At 41.4% G+C, this 15,730-nt stretch overlaps 1 protein-coding gene across 2 annotated transcripts in view; it reads left to right on the plus strand.

Moving 5' to 3' along the window:
- Positions 1 to 11,880: 11,880 nt before the first annotated feature.
- LOC132463521 (cadherin-6-like) overlaps positions 11,881 to 15,730 on the plus strand; it is a 29,029-nt gene continuing 25,179 nt past the window's right edge. The window contains exon 1 of one of the 2 annotated variants that reach the window (XM_060059765.1): positions 11,881 to 12,113. The gene's annotated coding sequence lies outside the window, so the exon portion shown is untranslated. The remainder of the gene's footprint in view (positions 12,114 to 15,730) is intronic. The other variant, XM_060059766.1, reaches the window with a different exon arrangement.

The raw sequence follows: 15,730 nt of genomic DNA on the forward strand, positions 1-15,730 counted from the left end.
CTTGTGCCCTAGCTGGTGTGTGTGTGTGTCTGTGTGTTTGTCAGAGCACTTCAAGTGGCTCCCACTCAGCATGTTCGACACAGAGCCACTCTGACACAAACATGGTGTCATTCTTTCAGACCGACCAGTAGGAAGATGGACATGTGGGAATGTGTGTGTGTGTGGTGAATCCATAATTCTGCATGACTTCAAAGAAAGTGGAGCATCTACATGTCTCCATATTACTTCATAATACTAATAGTGTGTGACTATCATCCTCGTCGTCTGATATAGTAGTTTACGATTTAAGCCAAAGTGGAAGTATATCTGTTGGATGTAAAAACATGTACCAGGTATATATTCCTATTTCAGAAGCGGACCCTCCTGGTACCATCATGACTGGGCACCAGTCACTCCCAGCTCCGCCCACCGCTATACCAGTAGATGGACATTACTCCTTTTCTATTTTCTTCTTCAGTTCTTCAAACTCTGTTTTACTTGTTATGCTACCATTATGTCTGCCCATTATGGCACCCATTGCACTGCTAACCATCCTCGGAAGAAGGGATCCCTCTATCTTTGCTCCTTCTAGATGTTTCTTCACTCTGATTTCTCCTGTGAGCCGGCTAAGCGGCCGCTTACTCCAGCAGAAGGACATGTCTCAAGGCTGGTGCAGACCAAACCAGTTCTTCACAGACAAACGTGGTACATCGTTAATGCATTAACCCTCCATTAGTTACGACCAGTTTGTTCTCCATGGAGACGAGAAATCAGGAATAAGATTGTGGAAATAGGAAAGGATTAAACCACAATGGAGTGTCCTAATAGTGGTTAATAATATTCTTCAGTGGTGGTAAGCAAGCTGCGCACTGCCTCAGCCACATCACCATCCCTGTCCTCCATTGTATGCCAAGGCACAGCTTTGAGGTGGTTTATTCTGCTTATACCACTGTCACCAACATGGTTAGGTTTTAATTACCGTCGTTAATAATGTCATTCGTTGTTCATAGACCACATCGGCTGTAAGCGCTCAAAGTGTGTTGTTTCCGCGTTTTCAAGGAATGATCTCATTAATAGTTGCGTTGAACCGTTGTTTTTAATGGGGTAGCACATGGACTCAGAACTGTTAAAAGGAGAGGTGTCCTCGATCTAGCCTATTTCGATATTTTCAAGCACGCCACTTCCTTAAGAGCCATGACCCCAACTTTCCAATTCTCTCTTCAATGTCTGACTTAGATGATATGCTAGAATCCCCGTTTAATTAAAAAAGGCTCACTTCTAGATTACATGACTGTATAGCTTCTCTTAAAACCATAACCATCGCAAAGATAAGGGCGGACTGGGCAGATGAATTGGGGGAAGACATGGATGATGACATGTGGAACTGTGCTTTACAAAGAGTGAATGACAGCACTTCTTGTGCAAAATTAAGTATAATCCAATTTAAAGTTCTACACCAGACTCACTTTTCCAAAGCAAGACTAGCTAAAATATATCCTAATTCAGATGCTAGTTGTAACAGATGCCATCACACCCCTGCCAACTTAACCCATATGTTTTGGTCATGCCCTGCTCTGGTCACTTACTGGTCTATGATCTTTAAAACAATATCTGAGGCGCTCAACACTGATTTCCAACCCAATGCAGCAGTAGCTATATTTGGTATCACAGACCAAAGACATTCTATAATAAGGAAAAGTTATAAAAACATTTTGGCCTTTGTGACTCTGCTTGCACGCAGAAGAATATTATTACATTGGAAATCAAAAAACCCTCCCAAAGCGTCTTTGTGGATGTGTGACCTGATGCACTTTATACAATTAGAGAAAATTAAATACTCACTTAGGGGGTCAAGGGACAAATTCTACTCCACCTGGGATCCGGTTTTGAATTACATAGGGAAACTCAAAACTATACCTGATACCCCATAGCATATTTCTTGCACTAGGACCCTATATCAAGTAGCGTACAGTATTTTTTTTTTTTTTACCTATTATCTTCTTTTTTTGTTATTATTGGTGTGTGTACTACATGTTCAAGTGGGTGGGGTGGGTGGGATGTTGTTTGTATGTGTATGTAAAAAAAAAAAAAAAAAAAACGATGGATATGCCTGTTAAAATGTATGCTCACTGTATTCTGTGTTCATATACATTTCCAAATAAAAAAATTATCAAAAAAAAAAAGGAGAGGTGTCCCATTGTTGAAAATAATGCACACTAATGGCTCGTTATTGATTAGAATACCCATCAGGTATTCAACAATGTAATATAAATATAAATACAAACTACTCTTCCGCAAGAACTATATGCTGCTGAGATTAGGGGTGAGGGGGTGTGATGGAGGCCCACAGGGGTCCAGGGAGGAGAGGTCCCTTGGGCTCAGCCCTCTCTTTCATGTTTCAGGAGAGGGGAGTGTTAGAGGGGGGGCAGTCTGTATATTATTGATGCTTTCATAAACATAGCGGGAAATCATTTTTATTAAGGGTCAAGGCTTGTGTAACTGGTATTTACTACGCATATGTAGTAGTTAAATTAGGTACATTTAGCGTTACATCGTTTTTTATTATGTTATATGTGTTGTTTTGCTATGCATTTATGTTTATATTTTCTATTGAGGCTGATACAATACAATACAAGTCAAGTCAAGTTCATTTGATATGTAAAGCCCTACATAACATTATTATTTCACAGTTTAAAGGCTTCACATTATACATAACCCCCTGGTGGCAACAGAGTCCAAAGGGCTCAGTGGTGTAGTCCAGAAACATGTTGGACTACACCATTTAGCACAGTGCTAAAAGGTGTAGTCCAATAACATGTTGGACTACACCATTTAGCACAGGGCTAAGAGGTGTAGTCCAGAAACATGTTGGACTACACCATTCAGCACAGGGCTCATGGGTGTAGTCCAACCAATCAGGATTGACTGTGGGCTATAAAGGCCAGCAGCCTGTCAGAGAGTGTTTATTTCCTAGGAACTGCTTTATTGAATATCGTTTACCAGGAGACGGTTGTGTGTTGAAGTATCCATGTTGAAGCCATTATACTGATTTGTGTTTTAACTGTGTCATATTTATCATATTCATGTGAGTAACTTATAATGAAATACTATTGATCATGTTGACATAAAATGATTATGATGATGATGCATTGATGATGTCAGGAGTTGGTAACTCATATTATGTAGACGTCACCTGAGCACAGGTGTTTTGGCTAGAGAGCGGAAGGGCAAACGAATTTCAACCGCATTACGAGATGAAGCAAGTTTTCTGATTAAGATGGGTTTAATTTATTTAGCTGTTACGGTTATGCAATAAAAGATCGCATTGTGACACTACAAAAGGATGAATGTGCGTTGATTTACTGACCGCTCCTACAATCCTACAATTGTTGTTGAATAAACTCGTTTTTGGACTCTTACTCCTTACTGGGAAATTTGTATCGGCATCTTCGGATCAGCCAGAGTTCTACAATGTGAAGCCATCACAACTGTGATTTAGGGTGACACAAATAAAATGTATTAGACTTGAAATTGATGTGACTGAATTTGCTTCATGAGAAAACATTAAATATCAAATCAAAAAATCTTTTATAATTTAAATGTTTTTTTTAATATGTTTTCATCATCTCATGAACATTAAAACAAGTTATTGGCATTGTTTGGAAATGTTTCTTTGTCTCTTTCTTCACCAAGAATAATATGCACCCCATTGGCCACCCTTGTCGCATTTGCAGTATTTCTTTTTTTGCCTATATACATTTATGTCTGGCTCTTATGTCCACATCAAATGGCTTAACGAAGGAAGTGTGAAGGAAATGTATGATGGATAGGAAGAGCTGTTGAAGCGCGGGACCTGTTGGCCCTAATTGATCGGCAGTTTATTGCACTTTTGATCACACGCACTAAGATTTTTGGTGATGCAAGATGTATTTCTGACATTCTCCAGTCCCTAACTCTTGATTTGTGTTCTGCTGTCACTAGTTGAAGCCCAAGTTCTGCAAAAAAAAATAGGAAGTTTTAAATACACCTGAACAATGCAGTGTTGAAACAGAACCAATTAAATGTAAGACAAGCAAGACAAAAGGCTAGATGGACTTAGCGGGATGCCCCCATTAGGTGAGCGTTCTGAGCCGACCAAGGTCAGTTTTCCCCCTAGAATATTCTACCCAGTCCTTGATAACATGCTGAATGAGCTCAATAGAAGATACTCAAAACCAAATTGTGCGATAATGATGGGTATCCAAGCCTTAAATGTCGTGCATTATTTTGATGCTCTATATGCATTTCCTTCTATTTATGAATGTGACATAGAAGACCTCAGACATGAGGTACATCAAATGAAAAGAATCCTAGAGAAGAAAATAACATCTGGTGAACAGATGCCATCTAATATTGTGGAACTCACAGAGATCACTAACCTCCATACTGTTTAAGTGCATGGAGAGAGGGCTGTGTGACGATCTCACTGCTATGGTGGCAGACCGACTACATCCTCTGCAGTTCGCCTATAAGGCAAAGCGAGGGGTGGAGGATGCCTGCCTCACTCTTCCGGACACCGTATGCTGGCACCTGGACTCTTCACAACCACACACACAGATTTCATTCACTTTCTTCTGGTTTTAACACGGGTGACTCACACATTCTATGCGACCGCCCTCTTGAATTAGAGGTCAACCCAACTCTGATTTTATGGATAAAATACTTTTTTCATTGGATAGACCACACCATGTCGTGGTCAATGGTTTTACATCCAGAAACATTTTAAACACAGGAGTCCCCCGGGGCTGTGTTTTATCCCTCCGTTTATTTTCTATCTACACATCAACATCACCTGCAACAACAACATGGACTTCTAACTGCTAAAGAATGCAGAGGAAATGGCCCTAGTAGCTCACGTCAGGGGCATGAACTCCCTCGCTCCTTAGAACCAAACATCGCTAAAACCAAGAAATTGTGCTGTTGGGGGAAGCGAACACCCCGTCTTTGAAACCCTGAGGCTGCATGGGCAGGCAGTGGAGCAGGCAGAGACCTTCAGGTACCTGGGTGTGGAGATTGACAGTTGCCTGTCCTTCTCCCACCACACTGACTCAATGTTCATGTTCAATATCGCAACCTGGTTCAACTTCATCGGTTAGGGGTGTCGAGGTGTTCCTGAACAAGACGCCTCACCCTGACTGTTCCCGAGCTGGCTGTCGCCCTGCTTGGTTGACTCTGCCGTCGTTGTTTGAATCTGTGCATGAATGTTAGACAATATTGTAAAGCACTTTGATTGACCACTGGTTAGAAAAGCGCTTTAGAAATGCAGTCCTCTTAAGAGTAAATCAAAGCTCTCCAGGAACAATAACCCAGCAAGTAAAACAATTGCCAATAATCAAACTTAATTATCTGTAATTCACACACACAAACAAAAGGAAAGCCAACCACATCACATCAGATCTCAGCCATCCCCTGCATAAGTCTTTGTAGTTAATACCATCAGGCCGCCGCTACAAAGTCCCTTCCTTCCATCTAGTTTCGACTGGGTTTTTGGATTGTCGTGCCGTTAAAGTAGTAAACGATTATTAATGCTGCTTTAACGGCACAGACAATCAAAGAGTGTAGTTCAAAACGTGACACAGCTTTTAATTCATCACTACCTATAGAGCTTGTTATGTACGATCATTCAAAAAAACCATGTTATTTCCCCATAGACATTTGACCAAGGGAACCGGAGCCTCAGAGGCAGGACTTATTCTTCAGAGGTCTATGTGAAGAAAGAATGCTCAACGGCCGCCCTTTTAAGGACGCCACGTCATAGAACGCCTAGCACAAGCACTGTTACAATGTTGAGAACACTTGGAAATTCATGCCCTTTTCGAGTTCTTTATTTTTGAGAATTCCGAGAGTTTTCAAGGATGCATTGCTGGATCCTCAAAGAGCCAAAATACCCACATTCCTTTGTGTTCACACACTGCGCGGGGTATTTAAAAATTGCAGGTGGAAGGCAATACACATTGCTTTGTTGTGAAATATTTTGTGCCTTGTTGCTTTTTCTAGATTCAACATGTAAATACAAAAAAAAAACTATCGCTAATAACAATTTCAACAATTAAAATATTTACCACTGGAGCAGTATTAAAAAGCAGAAGCAGAAGCACTTCCACACCAGCAAGTTGTTCCAAACTCCGAACACTACAAACGCTAGGCAGCATAGAGCACACTAGCCTCATCCCCATAGAACACGACTTGGCTCACAAAGCATCATCATACCTCTTTGAAATGCATAGGGAACCGAAGACATTGCTAGAAGTTTATCTAAATTTGTAGAAAAGAGAGGGTCCCATCTTGGGATCGTTCTGTAAAAATCTTGGGTCGCTTAGCGAAAAGGCGGATCCTTACCCTGACTCATAAACCCAGGGGAACTTGTGAATGGATTTTGGCATCTCAAGCCATCTCGCGAGGGCGGGAAAAAGGGTGTGACCTCCAATCGTAGAGTAAATGGGCATAAAACAGCGGGCAGTTTCTTGTTCCCCATTCTCGTTGGGATGGAGATGGAAATGACTAAAGGTGTGTAAACACAGCTAGTTTTTCAAGTCTGGGGTCAAAAGGAGCCATCACCATGCCCCTTATGAGTTTAAAAGTAGTCAATGTGCATTTCGCTTTCTTTTGCTTTGAAAGACCAATTTGATTCCCAGATATGAATGTTGGATGGGTAGGCTGTAGGTCTGGGAAGAAATTCAGATTACAATCTTGCAAGCGAGCCACTGGGTGAGTCCATGAGATGGAGCATTAGCTGAGGCTTTAAATCACTTCTTGTAAGATTGGAGCCCCCAAATTGTAAATTATATACGTCATTTTAGACCCTCTTTAATATAATAGAGACCCCAGGTCTATAGCTTACTTGTTACTGTCCTTGACTTAAAAATCACCTAATTATTGCATAATTTCCTGTAGGGCTACGGCCTGCTAATTGATCATTCTAGTATATTTTAATGCCGACAATTAATTGCCGTTAAAAGTCGACAAAAAGGGCACAGTGGAGCATTACCTTCTTCTGCAAAGATTGCAAAGCATAGGTTTTAGTAGCACTGTGCTAAATTGATTTTCTAATTACCTGAGTGGTAGAACTCAGTGTGTGGCATTAGATAACTGTACCTCATCCTTGCTAGAAGTTTAAATGGGTGTCCCACAAGGATCAGTTTTAGGCCCACTCCTGTTGCTGCTGCTGGCCTCCGTAGCATGGAGCCTGCTGCTGTTTGCCTCCGTAGATTGGAGCCTGCTCCTGCTGACCTCCGTAGCTTGCAGGCTGCTGCTTGCCTTCGTAGCTTGGAGCCTGCTTGCCTCCGTAGCTTGGAGCCTGCTGCTACTCCTTACGTGCGTAGCTTGGAGCCTGCTGCTGCTGGCCTCCGGAGCTTGGAGCCTGCTGCCGCTCCTTACGTGCGTAGCTTGGAGCCTGCGGCTTCTGGCTACTGTGGCTTGGAGCCTGCTTCTGCTGGCCATAGTAGCTTGGAGCCTGCTGCTGCTGGCCATGTTAGCTTGGTGCCTAGTGCTGGCCTCAGTAGCTTTGAGCCTGCTGCATTTGATCCTGCTGGGGCTCTTTGGGCTCATATCCAATCTGCCAAAGAACATAGTTAGGCTTCTCCAGCCCATTGTAATATTCAGTCAATCCTTTCCTGTAGGCTGTTAAGCATACTCATTACCACATGATACTAGCGTTTTTAACTTGACATTTTAGGATAAACTCACCATGTTGTTGGCATCCCCCAGTGAACAGTAGACACAACTGCAGTACCCTGGAAGAAGCATAACAAATGCCTTAATATGCTCACACTTAATATTCTCACTGTTTTAATATACTCATTGACAGCTGATAAAGTTCTTGGTTAAAAACATGCAGAAAAAACCTTATGATAATAGCCATTCTAGAAATTGTGAGACACTGCAGTAAACCCTTGAGCCTGGAGCAGCTAGCGACTGAAAATCCAAGAAAAACAGAACTGTGTTTATGCAGAGTCAAGTTAGCTTAGCTCCTGAAGTTCGCTTTTAATTGTTGTCTACGTCCAATCACAGTCTTCCGTCACTCACTGATTGATTGGAAATAAGGTGTAGCTCAATCTTAAAGGGGACATATTATACCACCAGGTGTGAGTGTGCTTAGCCTTACAAGCCGTTTAAAAAATCTGCCCCATATGACATCACTAGTGGGCGTGTCCACCAAGATCTGTGCTGGATAGAGGAGCAGTCTACAAGCCTACCCAGTGGACTGAAGTAAACGTTGCTCATCTATCCAGCACAGATCTAGGTGGACACACCTGGTGGCATAATATGTCCCCTTTAATCACTTTTCTCAATTAGTAGTGACAGCTGACTTGAACTTTATAAATGTTGCTCAGCCAGTCATAGTTTTTTGAAAAGCAAGAAAAAAATAGTGTGTATCTTGGGTGCTAAATAGCGGATGGCTTTATTAAAATGATGCCAATTCAAAGCAAACTGTGAGCCATTTGGAAGATCACCATTGGTGCAGGCTGCTTGGTTTGCCTGTAGCCTCGAGGCTAGTGAAACTGCTTTGGAAAGCAGCACATGCTTTATTTTCACAATCTCGGCGAAAAGCTGAAATGTATGGCAATTCTTATTTTATACCTTGTATCTCCGTTGATCGGACCTTGCAAGGCCGCTGGATTCACGAGATCATGATCATGCGTGAAGCCATCTTGCAAGGCTTTGCGTCATGCCCCTGTGGCCAAACCACAGTAATGCACACCAAACTTGATGCTTGGTAGACGGTTATAGACAGATGGTTGATCCACCTTCAAGGTATTTTCTGAAAGTGCCTCCCCTTTTCTTAAAAGTTTTCAATGAAAAATTCCTAAATGGTCCTGTGTAACAAACCATCTAGCGAAAATACAAAATGTGCAATTTTATTTCAGAAGTGCCTAACTAGCCATTCCAATCCCCCTACACATTAAGGGGGATTACACCTGTAACAATGTCACGGATATGTTTACATTCCATTACAATCTCGGGTTCCAGGTGAAAGGTCTTCGGCTGTGGTCGAATGGTCTTTTTTGCTTGAGGAGGTTTTTGTATTTGAGTGGCAGCCATGATAAAAGCTGTTTGAATTATCTTAATGCTAAGGAAAGGTGCTTCAATGTTTCCTTATTTATCTCCTTTAGCATAATGGAACATCCTTTACAAAAAGGGAAGAGATAATGCCATCCCACAATTCCTTGCAGCAGGAACATTTAAAGCAGGGGTGCCAAGACTCTCTCGGTTTTGTGAGCTACTTTCAAAATGACGAGGTCAGAATGATCGAGCTACATTAAAAAATACTACACATATATTTATTTATCTGTTTTTTGATACCTAGCACTGAATGGAGTCATCCAGGGTTGCGTAGTCCGGAGAGCAGCTGCTTGTAACTAGTCTCAAGCAGGCCTCCAAAGGACCATCACTCATGGTGGAACAGTATTTAGGCTTAATAATCTTCATTTGGAAAAAGGCTGACTGGCATAAATAAGTAGAGCGAAATAATGTCAAGGAGGTAGCACATTTCCTCATGTTTGGATACTTTTCCTTCGTGAGTAAGTTCCAAAATTGTCAATGAGCCCTGGAATTAAGCTCGATATCAGCTTTTATTATCAAAATTTCGTCCTCAACTGCAGACGTGTTCAGGTGAAACAGTGCTGCAATTTTGTCAGTAAATCAACCTCAACATCTTCCCTCAATGGATAGCACATAAATGTAACAATTGACTTCAGTCAAGAAAAGTCTTGAAACCATTTGTTGAAGTCTGACAGACAATTTTCATAAATTTTTGTCACACGATCTGCCCGCACTACCTTTGCAATCGATCGCGATCTAATTATTGGGAAACCCTGAGTTAGCGCGTCAATTTTGGTGACGTTAACGTGTCAATATATCGGTTACGTTAACGCAACGCGACCAAAATCAATGTTTTTGCGCTCACAGCCTTCTATAGGAAACTCTGATGTAATGGAAACACAAGCCCCAGCCACGCTGAGGACTCAGACCGTGTTGGACCAGTGTAGTACCTATAGTATCCAGTACCAGTATAGTTTAGTGGAAAAACACCATAAAGGGCACTTCGACGTCTCCAAAAGAAAGTTCCTTGCATTCAACGCAGAGTGGAGCGCTTACAAACTGTTGGCCGAGACTAATAAAAACATAGTGTTCTTTTACTACTGGTTCCTCTAAATAACGATCTTATTTCAGAAACAGTTATGAAATGGCATGGAGAGGTTTATGATAATTAAGAGATGTTACCACGTTCAAACAAAACAAAAAACTATTTTAGGCTCACTGGCTCTTATAAAGCAGTAGTCTAGTAAAAAGTGATTTATGAAGCATTGTTCATACATGAAATTAGTAAGCTATTCATAATTCCATTATTAATAAGACAATTCATGATTAGTTAAGGTAGAAAGCATAGTTAAGTATGCTTTGTGTGAGGTTATCCCCCCTGCTTATTTTTAATGTCAATAACAATGCATTGATTGAAACTGTTTTAAGTTGCTGTATGACCTGTTGGTTCGGAAATGCCACTGAGTCACAGACAAAGACAATCAGAAAAACAGTTACAACTGCCAGCAAGTTACTTGGGATCATATACCGAGCATTGAACACATTTATAAAAAAAGACTGGTGAGAAAGGCCAATAACATTGTATTTGACACACCTCCCAGCATCCCATTTAAACTACTGCTATCTGGTCGTCATTTCTGCCTTCCCCTTATGACCAAGAACAGATCCAAATTCTCTTTTGTACCACAAGCCATAAAAGCCTTAAATCAGTCAAAATAAGCAAGATGTCCAGGTGGCCTGGTCACACTCAAGGGTGTATATTGTACTGTAGTGTGTGATGTATGTTATGTCGGTCGGTGTCTGATGTATGGACTATTTGTTTGTGTCATAGGTCTGATGTCCTGTCATGAAGTGCGACTGTGCCGCCAACCCAACTGCCCCACGGGGACAACAAAGTTATCTACTACTATGGTGAGGAGTCGCTCTATCTATGCCTTATAAGCATTCATAAATGACATTGAGAGGATTGCAGCAGTACCAAGTAATAAGTGTTAATACATAGTAATGAGACATGTAGAGTCTTCACTTTGAGTTCACACAACATAGCCTACCTAACTAATAACTAATGGCTAACTACCTAAATTATGAATTATTGAATTATTGTATATTATTATTAAGTGTTATTAAGTATAATTAATAGGTTGAAAATTGCTTAAATGATCAACTTACGCTTTATAAATTATCTTGTAAACCCTACTGTCATTATCATAATAATAATTTATAACTGAATAGCATAATAATGAGTATTCCTAAAGAACAATGCCTTGTAAATGCTGAATTGACCGCGCAGTCACTATTCACTACTTCTGTATTAATGCTTCTAAGCTGCAGTAGATCGAAAGTGCTGCTATCGACAACACAATCTAACAACAAACAGTGGAATATGAGAGGGTCCTGTTCTGGAGGCTGTGAGGTACATATGATGTTGTGGAATGCTTATGGTTTTGTCGCCGAGTTGATTATTATGGGCTTTATTAACGTGACACTTTATCTTACATTGCATTGAACAACTTATAAAAAGCCCTGTCCCCTCTCTTCTGTATCTGGGCTGCTTACTGATAACTGGACTACAGTTCTTCACTTCTCCACTTTAGTATGGCTTCATGTGCTGTGAGGGAGGGTTGATAGGCAGTCCTGTTGTGTTTTGATGCGGGGATTGGGGACAACCATTTAATCAGGCTTCATTGCCCATGATGCACCAATCAGCGGTCATTTCAAAACTGCGCCAATTGAGCGCGATAGAGAGAGCGAGATTGAGAGAGCGCGCGAGAAAGAGAGCGAGAGAGCGAGAGAGCGAGAGTGCGAGAGCGAGAGCGAGAGCGAGAGAGAGAGAGAGAGAGAGAGAGAGAGAGAGAGAGAGAGAGAGAGAGAGAGAGAGAGAGAGAGAGAGAGAGAGAGAGAGAGAGAGAGAGAGAGAGAGAGAGAGAGAGAGAGAGAGAGAGAGAGAGAGAGAGAGAGAGAGAGAGAGCTATAGGAGGACGAGCCGTTCAGTCGGTCAGTGTTCGGACGGGGGACTACAGACCGCTGTTTTGACACGCTCCGATTTAACTGTGGTAAGTTCTATTATTTGATGACTTTAGGAAAGCTCTGTTGACTGGATGGATTCATTTAAACACTGCGAACACGTGCAGGAGTAATTGTAGTGCCTCGACTATATGTTGTATATAGTCACAGGTTATGTGGAATAGCGTTAATTTGTCAGATATGATTAGGCTATATAAATTGTGCTGATTCCTTATCGAAATGTATTTAAGTGATGTTGTGTCTTGCGCTCCAAAAAAGATTCCAGGCATTATGTAGGCCTTATAGGCTGGTGCATTTAGGGGCTAGATTGCAATATTTTTTCCACTGCCAAACATTCAAAAATCGTACTGCTGAGATAAGTGTGTACTTGTAGGCTAGCCTACAGCCTATAAAAAAGCAGTTTCAGTTGTTTTTAAGTAGGCCTATAAAAAGTGATCGTCCACGAAGGGGATCTAAATGTAAGATGAAACCATCCAACTTTCCATTCAATGTAGATAACAACACAACATGGGATTGTGTGTGTGTCTACGAAGCTCTTCAATAACCTGGTTTATTGGATCGTGTTCTACCAGGTCATGTACAGCCTCGCTGCTCAGTGACACGCCGGATCACCACTTACGTCTGTGTTGTTGGGCTTGAGGTTACGATAATATAAATAAAAAGAGAAGACGAGAGGGAGAAAGCGAGAGAGGCAAAAAAAAAAAAACGTTTTCGCGACTTTATTGATGCTGCGGTCTATCACTTCTGATCGCCGTCCTCTGACGTCCTGCTGTGCTCCGACTCCCTCCTCTCTTCAACATGAACCATAAACGAGTCGCAGGATGATGGTTGGATTGGCTGTCATGTAATACCGTGCATTCATCTCTTCTGTTTTGCTATTTTTGTGGATGGAGGGCAACTTGAAGATATGTCTGTTACACAATAGTACTGTATTATTAAGTAATATTATCAGTAGTCTCGTGTTTTTTACCTGTGCAAGGGTTAGTATTAATTCAACACTTTATTCTTCCCAGATGATCCAACCGCAGTAGAACAGTAGAAACAGATCAAAAATAGAAGGGTTTGATATGCGTTTAATTTAGGATTGCTTGCATGATGTTGAACGATGGCGTACTGGCCGACACGGTGGTGTTTAGCATTTATTTCCATTTTCACAATGTTTAAATGTACTTCAGTATTGCATCCCTTCATTGTTTTGCATCCGCCTCAATGGTTACCAGAGCGCATCTGTTTGGGGACATGGAGTGGATGAGGGCTGCGTCCACACGCGCATGCATTGGGCTGGTCCATGTAGCATATATCATCACTCCCGCTTCCATCACAATAATGATTTTAAATGGATTTCAGGCCATTTGAGGGTTTGACCTGAGGCATATTGGTTGGGCCGGGATACCTGGAGGTCTAGGGTTTATATAACACATTCAGCTGCTTACCTTTCACACCACAACATTCCAAAAACAAATATTGTTCTTCTTACTTTATCTAAATAGGGCATATAGGTTTTTACTCAAATACTATTTTATGCAAACAAATCAATCCAGTTCAGATTTCCGCTAGAATTGGGCTTTAAAACAAAAAAAAACATGCACGTTTTATTACAACGCAAGCCAAACAACATCATACAAGCATTCACAGATGAAATGCTCTCTTAGACTTAACTGATGCTGCATTACTCTCCTGTTCAGAGACAAGGATCATTAGTCTTATGTTCAGACTGAGACAAGCTTCTGTCCCATAAGTTGGCATGCTTTAACTAACACCTGCTTTGTTGTAGTGCCATTTTGACGCTTACAAATGTCATGGATACAGCACAATGAAAAACGTTGATTGTGTTTCTCTATGACAAACCCCTCGATCAAATCTGCACATCCAGGATCATTTATTGCTAAACATTTAAGAACACATGTGGGCATTAGCAGCATATCTCCTCTACCATCAGACATTAAAAGAGAGCAATTAACTTTTTTGGCTTGCGTAATGTGTTAGTTATCATCAGCATTCATGGGTAAATGAGTACCCTTTAGTCTCTGAGGAAGTTAATATCATTCAGGGTTGACATGATGCAATCTTAGAGAAAGCTCCAATCTAGTTAGAGATAATGTCACACTGTATGCTAATCAAGCCATTAAAAGGTCCTATTTGCAAATTGACTTGTGAATCCTAACGGAGTAATGTGTGTGTGTGTGTGTGTGTGTGTGTGTGTGTGTGTGTGTGTGTGTGTGTGTGTGTGTGTGTGTGTGTGTGTGTGTGTGTGTGTGTGTGTGTGTGTGTGTGTGTGTGTGTGTGTGTGTGTGTGTGTGTGTGTGTGTGTGTGTACGCCTGCTGCGTGCTGTGACTGATTGTGCTTGCATGCATGCAAACACAAAGACAATATAAAGGAGATATCCGATCAAAGCTAACTGCAAACTCACCCTCTCTCTCTCTCTCTCTCTCTCTCTCTCTCTCTCTCTCTCTCTCTCTCTCTCTCTCTCTCTCTCTCTTTGAAAGGCTCACTACTGTCCTTACAACACCTCTGAAACTTGGGTTGCTTGTGTTGTTCTGTGTACCTGTATGTCACACACACACACACACACACACACACACACACACACACACCACACACACACACACACACACACACACACACACACACACACACACACACACACACACACACACACACACACACACATATATATGCACACACACACACACACACACACACACACACACACACACACACACACACACACACACACACACACACACACACACACACACACACACACACACACACACACACACACACACACAATCTCACATCCCATGGGGGGCTTACCCCTACCAGCAGTCAGCACTGGTAAGCAGTTTGTTTGAAGACAACCTTTCCTGCCTTGTTTTCCCGTGTGCTTCAAACTACCGCTTCACTGAGTAATAAGAACGATGTGTTTGCAAATAGTGGAATTTCCTGTTTATCAAATACCAATACCAAAAAGGTTTGGTTTAATGAAGCGACCAGAGCATATCAAGGCTCAGCAGACTCAGGAGCGATCGGTCTGTGTACAGCTTCAGCAGCTGCAGTGTGTTTGTGTGGTAAAGGCATTGAATCAACATCTATTGAGCATTGATACAGGCGTTTTAAGTGAAATGTACAAAGATCTACAGTGAAAATCAGAGTCAAGAATTATCATATAATATATACCGCTAGTTTGTCTAAATAACTTTCCCAAAAAAAAACAACAACAACCACAACAAACACAGAATTAGTGTTATGTCTCTGAATTTTGTCTGTACTACCTGATTTACATAAACTGTATGTTTTTCATATGGGTAAAAAAAACGATCCCGACAACTAAATGCAGTGAAGAAAGTAACTGTGAGTTTCTTGAGCCTGTGTTATTTACATCGGGTTCCCAGACTGTAAAGTGCTTTGTGCTGTTATCAGGTCGGTGGAGAGGCTTTGTTCACCAAAGCCCACTGTTTGTGTCCTCTGTCTCGCTTTATAGACCCCCTTAGACAACACAATACACAAACACACACTCATTTTGGGGCAGTAGCATTGCTACAAGTAGTGACCTTACTAGTTGAACTACTTTTTTCTGTAATGTGTTGGTAAAGTCACTGTTTTCTATATCAAATAGCTTAGCTCTTTTATTGATCCAGTAGC

This window comes from Gadus macrocephalus, chromosome 8 (genome assembly GCF_031168955.1).
Source record: "Gadus macrocephalus chromosome 8, ASM3116895v1".
Taxonomy (NCBI): domain Eukaryota; kingdom Metazoa; phylum Chordata; class Actinopteri; order Gadiformes; family Gadidae; genus Gadus; species Gadus macrocephalus.